The sequence below is a fragment of the Pipra filicauda genome, unplaced genomic scaffold (genome assembly GCF_003945595.2).
Source record: "Pipra filicauda isolate LSUMZ 115617 unplaced genomic scaffold, ASM394559v2 scaffold101_size5749837_pilon, whole genome shotgun sequence".
Taxonomy (NCBI): Eukaryota; Metazoa; Chordata; class Aves; order Passeriformes; family Pipridae; genus Pipra; species Pipra filicauda.
Window position 1 is genome coordinate 134308 of NW_024103452.1, and position 8400 is coordinate 142707.

An 8400-nucleotide genomic window follows, 5' to 3' on the forward strand; every position below is an offset into this window, starting at 1 on the left:
CCTTGGTATTGAAAAGCCTGAATGAACTTGTTGGTCCAGCCCATAGCAGTGAGTGCATCCCTGTGCTGAGAGGAGTGCTGGGCTGAGTGTACTCATCAGCAGCCTTGTAGTTTCCAGTCACTCCTCCGAATTTTCTATCTCCTACTTCCTCCTTGTGCCTCAGGGGAGGTGATGCTCACTCTCTTCAATGGTGAATGGTTGCCCAGTGTGCTGACTTGGCTGCTGTGGCTGGGGATGGTTCAGTCATTAGCAGGCTCAACTCCTAAGAGAATTGGGCTTTGTTCTGAGTAGGATTGAAATTTATTTACAAGTGTTTCATTTAATGGCCTTGATGTTGTGAATTTGGTGTCCTTTGTTTTGAGGCTGGGGAATAACTACTGCTTAGGCCCCAAAGTGTGTAAAGCACCATATGGTTTGTGCAATCCAGCAGTGCTCAAGACAGAGTTTTGTCTGTCTTAGGCTATTTGGGAATGTACACATGCCACGGTTAATTAATAGCCTAACCTTACGAATATGGAAGGGGGTGGGGAGATTCACAGAATAGCAAAAATATGACTTTGTATAAAAATGTTTCAATTATTACTAAATTACAAGTATTTACACAGCGGGTGGGGTTTGGTTGGTTTCTGTTCTTGATTTGTTCCAGTTTTTATATGGTTTTATAATATAAATGTGGAAGAGTTATTTACCTTGTTGGAGTTTCTGTGAATCTCAGCTGTTTCGAGAGGAGCAGAATTTACATGTGTAATTCTCTCAGGATAATGTTATACTTGAAAATACTTTTTTTCCCAAACAGTATGAGACTCTGAGCCCCACAACGCAGGCTGTGCATAGCCCCTCTGCTTCTCTGTGTCCTGTGTTCAATAGCTTGGTGTTTAATGATTATGTATTTGTGATGAAGTTTAAATATTTTTTGTCCTCAGTTACATCAAATACACAATTGGTACATTTATATCTGCATCATATTATAAAGAAAAAGCAATATTTGGGGCTCCATTCGTTATCTGTCAGAGCCAGTTCCAGCTTTAGTAGTTTATCAGCAAAATATTTTATGGTAGCATTAATCCACTGGGAGGCTACTTAGGAGAGTTGAACATCCATCTGTTAATACTTGAGATGTTTAAGTGGCTGACCCCTCTGTAGATTCCTGTTCTGTTGGGAAAGTATATAATGCAATTGTTTGCTTCACACAGTCCAAGTGCACCTGGTGAACAAGGGATTGCTGGATACCCAGAGTGGCCACTGTGTTCGGGAGCTGTGTTTTGCCTGGCTGCCTATCTCAGGCAGCCATGGGATATCCAGGGGACCCTGAAAGGGGAAAGCAAGTCTGTATAAAGAAAATATTCTGTAAGAGTGAACTCTCCACCGTGCGTCACAAAGTCATCTGCTCATGCTGCTTTGACCAGGAGTGAATCCATGAGATGGGGTGAAAATGTACTAGTGTAAAATTTGAGGAGGATCCAAGTCCAGCACATGCTTCAGAGAAGTATCAGTAACACAAGAAAATTATGAGGATTAGGAGGTCAGTGGAAAATGAGCAGCAAAGCATGGGGGGAAGACATGCTTTCTCTTAAATTCCCCAGTATGTGCAGCACCCTCCATGCAAATCATAGAATCATTGAGGTTAGAAAAGACCTCTAAGGTCATCAAGTCTAGCTTTTAACCTAACTGTGTCTATTTAATTAGAGGTGGCTGTCATTCAATGTATACATTACCTCCAAGACCATGGCATCCATCTAAACCAGAGACAGCTCTGCCCAAATTGCCCTTTTACCTCTTTGTCTTTTGCAGGTCACAAAATAAGAGGAGAAGCACATCTGGCCATTGTACAATTCTGCTTTGTGAACTGACCAAGGGGTTTTTGGATTCCTACCTGGTTTCCCCTGTTCACTCCAGAAAATCTCATAGGTCCTCTGGGGCCAGGCTCACCATTAAGTAGAGGCAGATCAGATTTCTCTTTTTAAAAATATTGCAGTTTTTTTTTTTTAATTAGGTCAAGAGTAGTGTGCTTGTTCTTTATTATATTTTTTTCTCCTATGAAAACACAGTACTGCAAAGTTTTTTACAAGGAAGTAAGGATAGAACTGGGATAGTGCTTGTCTGAGCTAAGGAGTTTAAAAACATAATCCAATTTTCATATTGCTTTATTTTTAAAACTTCATTATTGAATTTAGTTCAATGTTAAAATTTTTCTATAAATATTTGCATTTGGGAAATATCAGGAAAATCTTAAAAACTTTCTAGTTTTTTTTTTTTTGTTTTCATTTGTAAGATTGCTCATGGCATTTAACACATGTTTGAAATGGTTGTAATTGATCTGACATTGTTAGGTTTTTTGGCAACTAATTGGTGGGATGTGTATGGAGAAGAGTAGGAGGAATGCATTTATCTATAGCCTAGGAACTTTAGAGCTTTCATTTCTTTCAGGATGCTATTAGAGATTTCAATCTAATGTTTCCAAATTTATTCAACTTATCTGTGGACCCTCTGCTGTACAAGTTGGAAGAGGAAGGGTGTGGATCCCACCATTTTTAGACAAATTTGACATTGGCCTTAGCAGATAACTTGGTTCTATTAAATAAATCTTGGAATGGAGTGCAGAAAATATTGAAGTTTTAGAGGTCTTTTGTGATCTGACCTCAAAACACGAGGGGAGAAGTGCCATGGCTTTATATTCACTCTGTGAATGACTCTTACATGAACAGTGACTGTCTGGCATGTACAATAAATGGAACACTCCTCAGTATGATTGATCCAGATAGTTCTGAAAAATAGCTTGATATACCTGTATATAGACCCATGGGTTGGAATACCTAAGCTGCACCTACTAGGAAAAGTGAATGCATGGTAAAAGCAGATTGGGCAGACTCTACTGAAGCCATTTTACAAAGTGGGCATCTTGAAGGGATATAATATTCCATGATTGATGTACTTAGCAGGCCAAGCCAATGTGAAAGCCACGTACCTACAAACCCTTGATTTGGCACCCCAGAACAGTCACGGCGATCTTGGAATTTGTGAGCTGTAAGGAACTAGTCTTGGGATGGGAGATACCTTCTACAAAGCTCATCTTTCCAATGCCTTGAGACTGGCGAATGTAGGAATTTTTGACTGGGACCAAGTTGCTTTCCCAGGGCTGTGAGATTACTAACTTTGGAAAGGATAAAATTAGTAGCAACTGTATTAAGCATCATTGGGGCATTTCTCACAGAAAGCTCATCACTGTGCTACAATGAACCTAACATCTACCCCAAATTTCTGGCAAGGGGTAGGGTGGACAATCAAATTAAGAACTGTTGGCGTTCTTGAGCAGAGAGTGAGACTCACTCACGTATTACTAGGTAAAAGAGGCATAACCAATTGTGTGAAGTATTGGTAGAGAAAGCTAAAGAATGGATAATATTTCAGGAGTCACTTTTAAAAGATCAAAAGAATTAATTATATAAACCTGACCTGATATTTTTCAAGGCAGGTCAGGCCTTTGTGGTGGACATAACTGTTAGATATGAGAGTAAAACCATCACCACTTGCTGATGCAGTGGCTGAGAAAGGAGCAAGTCCAGGAGGTGAAAAATGCCAGTAATATAAAATTGATTTTATTTCCTATAGGTGCATGTGGGAAGTGGTATGAGGGCAATTACAGGCTACTAGCTAAATTAGGACTCTCAAGTTCCCAGCAAGCAAAGATTACCCATTATATTTTGAATTAAGCTCTATTTATATCTATGGACATTTTACATATATTCACAAGTCAAACAAGAACTATTTTCAGTTCTCAGTTAACCAGACCTCTTCTGGAGGATATACAATATCAATCTGTGTCTTGAGTTCTCTACTAATGTGCACAGAAGCTGCTTAAAAGGTAAGTTACACATCTACTTGATTTCACTTAACAGTGTAGATTTTACTTAACATTAGTAGTGTAGATTTTACTTAACATTAATAGTGTATTACTTTACTTTTTTACATATGCTTGGTGAGAGGTATGTAAGTTTGCTTTCTTTCTCCTCGCTACCTTGCCCCCTTCACCACCCCCCATCCACCCCGCTCTCATGGCAGATTTGGCTTATCTTCCTTCTAGAGGTCATTTTTTGGCCAGATTTTCTGAGTTTTGTCTGCTTTTCAGTTCTTTAATTTCAGTATTTGAAATATCTGTATCTTTAGGTCAGATTCTGCCTTGGATCTTGAACTCTCCCAAAGTTTTGGTAAGCAGGTCTCCAGAACTATTCATGAAGATTTTTCTTTCCTGCCTCCTTCTGGAAACAAAAGCAGCTCCTACAAACAAGGCTTTCCTCTCCCACTAGAAACCTTGGAAACACCTTCAGTTGACAATTCTCATTGAACCTTGTTGAGCTGTGGCTGCTGCACATCTGCTCCAAGGATAGGTAGGATTCTGCATTGTAGTAGGAAGGTGACCCTTCCCTTTGTCCCAGCCACACTCCAGATATCCATATAATTCGCAAGAAGATTGTAGTTGTGTGTTTGCCTGAGAAGGTATCATTAGGCTTTAGTACACTAAGCCTAATCTTGTCTTTCCTGCTAGGCTTTGCAGCAAACTGGAAATGGCATTTAAAGAAGTGAAAAAAAAAAAAAATTAAAAATAAGAAATTACCGCCTTCTACTATACTGGCACGTGGACAGACACACACTGCCACATGTGTATTTGTAACACTCTGGGTCCTAAAAGAGGGACCCAAGCTCCACCACTGATGATGTGGATTGTGCTATGTAACACAGTAAAGGCCAGTCTTCCTGGGGAGCATGTTTGACATTGTTCACTCTTACCTCCTGCCAAGGCAGTTGAAAACATTTGGGATCATTCACTTCTAGAAAAGGGCAGTTAGTGGCAATAGACTTTGATACAATCTCATTATGCATTCAAGGTGAATCTTAGGAGAGTTATTAAGCTGGGCTCATCATGAATTATGAAACTTTTATTTATTTTTTAGTTCTGGATGAACAATAAAATATCTATTTCTAGTTCATTTTTACAGCAACCCTGACCAGCAGGACGGGAGAAGCTTAGAAGGCAGCAGCAATAGCCAAGGATATTACTGTATTGCGTGGCAAGTCTCTTGGTGTAATCATAGTAAAAAATCAGGCTGTAGGAATCATCTGGAGTTCTTTAGCCAACCTTAGATTTTTGGCAAATCTTTTTGCAGTAAAGTCCATTGTGTACTGTTGAAAGGTAAAGTCCTGGAAGATGCTAGTTTCTGCTATAATTTTATTTCTTTTTTTTTTTTTTTCTATGTCCCAGTTGCTGTGAGTACTAAAACTGATTTAATGCTCCAGCCACACCGTATTGACTGTTGGAACTCAGGGATACTGTCTTAGTCCTAGTGCTGTGATCTCCAAGGGACACTGAGCAAACAATGAAATCTTTGCCAGGGTGAGCTTTTTGTACCTGCAAACTGGATTCATTAGCTTTTTGAAGCGAACCCTAACTCTCATGCTTCCCTGGACTGCCATTCACTCCTGAGATACCACGTGCCCTTCATCGTTCTGGAAATAACAAAGCACTCCAAATGAAGTTCCTCATCTTGCTCAATATATCTTAGTGTTTCAGAAGATTTTTTTTGCTATTGTTTGTGTATCTAAGTGAATTTAATGCTCTCCAGTAATCTGCTTTGATACCACTAGATAGTTATTTCCAATATATACTAGGCAGTTTACCCATTGTGTTCCGGTTGTATGCTTTTAGTTAGATATCTTTGGGCACAAGTGTATAACTTTGATTTTTAGGCCACTTGAACAATGTATGGAACAGTTTGCTCCTTCTCCAGCTCATGCCCCCCTCAAGAGAATATCCTGTTAGTCTTTCAGGGAAGTGTCGTCATCTGCACACCGTAATGCAGAAAAGCCCAAGTATTGTAATTAAGTCCTCCCAGGAGTAAGAATAAGGTGCTGTTTCACAGCAAGGATGCTGGCAATTTTCAAAAAAGGAAAAAGTAGGGTAGAATGTTTTCATTGTCAATTCCTAAAAATCACTTTAAAAATTACATTTGCTTTTACAGAAATTTCCGGTATCGTTGGCAGAATCAATGAGGTAGGCCCAAACACAAAATGACCTTGTTTTATATGTTATATGCTCACCTTCTCCAGCCTCTCCCATACCTCCTGTGTAACCTTAACTCTAACAAAATTAAAGGGATGATGTTGTAATTGAGTTGCCTGAAATTTATACAACATCAAAAAGATTGTGATCCTATGAATAACAAGCATTAGAAAATGTTTTGCAAAAACCACAGTCAGGACTAATCATCCTGTAGAGTAGTAATTTCCTTCATTTTTACAATAATGAAAAATAATCTCAACGCTACAGTGTTTCTGTCTACCATGTAGCTGTATATTTGAATCCTGTCCTTTAGCTAACCAAGTGAGATTGCTAAAGTGCTCTGTGTCCTTTCTAAGTAATTTGTGCAGAAATAGCAACCTTAAAGAGTAGACAGGTTTTGGTAGTTCTAGTCTTTCAGCTAAGCCTGCTGAAAATCACTGAATACTTCCTTAAGCCTAATTTTTGCAATCTTCTAGGTGCTTGAGTGTCAGTCCTGCTGGAATTGGGAGGACTCATTCTGGGGAAAGGTATTTCGATGACTGAGCAGAAATAGTAACTTGTAAAAGCATTTTTGTTACAGTGGTGCGGTCTAGAATGTATTGGGCCTGCCTACACCTTTTGGGAGTACCAGCACTGGGATAAATCCTGCAGTCATCCTGCTTTTGCTGACTTTAGCTGACTTTCCTTATATAGCCTGAGCAGAAAACAGATGCTGCTGGAAACAAACGATTTAAAAAAAAAAAAGTATAGCTGTTGAGGAATGGTGGGTATTTAGGATTGGCTTCTGCTGATTGTAAGCTACACCTAAAGAGAATATATAGGAGCTGTGGTGGGTCCCAGTGGCTATAATAGTTACTTAATGAGCAGTGATGTGTCTCAATGCATTAAACTGGTGGAAGGTGGTAAACATGAAGATTGTCACTTGCATAGAGAAGATATACTGGTGTTTGAACTGAAATTTATCTTAAGGATAATATTTTCAGAAGGTATAATGATTACATGTCTATCTGTAGTGAAATGTTAGTATTGAGAATACTCATTTTTTGGACCTCTATTTCCTACATACACAGCAACAAGATCAAATCTCATAAATGCGAATTGCAATTAGGCCTTCTTTCTAGCACAAGAGCAACCATCTCCCTCACTCCTATCAATACCATTCTGGAATGCAAAACCAGCTATTACTATTGGGTTTTGAATGAGCAGTAAGATTACACTGATCCTTACCTAGCTGCTTCCAGCAAACAATGTAAAAATGCAGGGTAATAATTGTGTATCACATCATGTTTTGATTTAGACCTGGCAAGCTGGGATCTCCTTTTGTTGGAAAATCAGAAAATTCAGGCATTTAAAAATAGACACATTGAATCAATTCAATCATTTCTCAGCATCACAATACACACAATATGGTCAGGTATTACTTTTCCTTACTAAGCATGAATGCATCAAAACTAACTTTGAGAAAGGTCATTGAACTACCAGAGTGCTGTGCTGCTTGGCTTCATCAAAACAACTAACAAAAGATAGCATCAGACTGGGGAACACCGCAATCTAAATATAGGACAGGAATTTGCAAGTGAGCAAGACACATAAACAAGGGTGAGATTGCTATGTACTAATTAAATAAATGAAGCTTCGTATAAAAGGTGAGATATGAGGCAATGCAGAATATTTGCTTTCCCACCTTTAGAATCAACTTTACCTTTTTCTTCAGAAAAACCAACCCTTTTTAATATAAGCAAGAAGTTTTTAAGCCCGTGTAACGTGTGGTAAAACGCCTCTCTCTTTCGGAATCACACAGATCCAAAGCTATTGAAGTTCCGCTAACTGCTGTGCCTAATCCCTGGAACCTGGTATCTGATAATGAAAAAAGACAATATTTAAGGAAGGGAACAAAAGAACACAGCAACTGGTATATGCTTTGTAATTACATGTGCTGTTCAAGGATCTTGATTATTTACCATAGGTCCTGAGTAGCCAGAGGATCTTTCAGAACATACTGGCTCTGAGATAAGCTGTCAAGTATAAAGCTAGTACTAACTGGTAATTCTGGAGCAGGCATATTACAGATAAGGTGAAATAACTTTCAAGCTGATATTCTGGTACCATGAGTAGTCCTGAAAGACGGCAAAAGGATGAAAGTGTTAAATGAAAGTGATAAAAGGTAGTTCTACTACACTTGGTGATATGCTTTGCAATAACTCACACATACCATATGCCTTATGATTTTATGTATATATGTGTATTAGACTGGTCTAAAAGCATTTTGTTGGGAAGGGAAATAAATAGCAAGAGAAAGCATCCATCTTAATCCATAATGACCCTGTAGTATTTCAAAGAGAAGC